This window comes from Bufo gargarizans, unplaced genomic scaffold (genome assembly GCF_014858855.1).
Source record: "Bufo gargarizans isolate SCDJY-AF-19 unplaced genomic scaffold, ASM1485885v1 original_scaffold_1554_pilon, whole genome shotgun sequence".
Classification (NCBI taxonomy): Eukaryota; Metazoa; Chordata; class Amphibia; order Anura; family Bufonidae; genus Bufo; species Bufo gargarizans.
Window position 1 is genome coordinate 365,666 of NW_025334412.1, and position 1,258 is coordinate 366,923.

A 1,258-nucleotide genomic window follows, 5' to 3' on the forward strand; every position below is an offset into this window, starting at 1 on the left:
CAAGAACAGCAGCAAAGTCTTACAGGAATATCAGTAATATACAATATACCGCACCGTAGAAATCTGTAGAATACTAGTAATAATATACAATATCCTGCACCGTAGAAATCTGTAGAATACTAGTAATAATATTCCTAATAAATATACACAATATATAATACTAATATACTAATGATATTCCCGATAAATATACAATATAATGGGGATAATAATCCTAACAAATATAAACAATATATCATACTAATAATATACTAGATACTACAAATACTGTAATATGATAAATATAAATAATATAATATACTGCTCAATACTACTACTAATAAAATATCCGTATTTTGCAGAACGAAACATCTGGCCCCTGATAGAAGAGTCCTATCCTTGTCCGTGATGCAGACAATAATAGGACATGTTCTATTTTTTTTGCGGAAATACGGAAACGGAATGCACACGGAGTAACTTCAGTTTTTTTTGCGGACCCATTGAAGTGAATGGTTCCGCATACGGTCCACAAAAAAACCCGGAACGGACACGGAAAGAAAATACGTTCGTGTGCATGAGCCCTATAAGGGTCCATTCACACGTCCGCAATTTTGCAGAACAGGTGCGGACCCATTCATTTTCAATGGAGCCGGAATGTGCTGCCCGCATCCGCATTTGCGGATCCGAACTTAAGTTCCGCAAAAAAATAGAACATGTCCTATTGTCCGCATTTTCTATGAGAGTGCCGGCGATGTGTGGTCCGCAAAATGTAAAACGCACATTGCCGGTGTCCGTGTTTTGCGGATCCGTGTGAATGGACCCTAAGAAGCAGAGCGGAGCCCCCCATGGCTGGTCGAGCCTTGTCATCCAGCTTTCCCAGACTCTGTGCAGTCCGGCGGTGATCTCCTGTCACATATCCTGGTAATCTGCCCCCTGTGGGAGCGGTAATGACAGACAAATTGGTTGTCACTCACTTTTCCCAGAAAAAGGTACAACTGACTATAAGGCCCCTTTCACACGAGCGAGTTTTCCGCGTGCGTGCGATGCATGACGTGAACGCATAGCGCCCGCACTGAATCCTGACCCATTCATATGGATGTGTGCACATGAGCGTTTTATTTCACGCATCATCATGCACATTCACGTGTGAAACGCAGCATGTTCTATATTCAGCGTTTTTCACGCAGCCCTGGCTTCATAGAAGTGAATGGGGCTTCAGTGAAAAACGCATCGTATCCGGATGTAACCTGGATGTAGTCCGGGTGCGATGCTTTTCTCA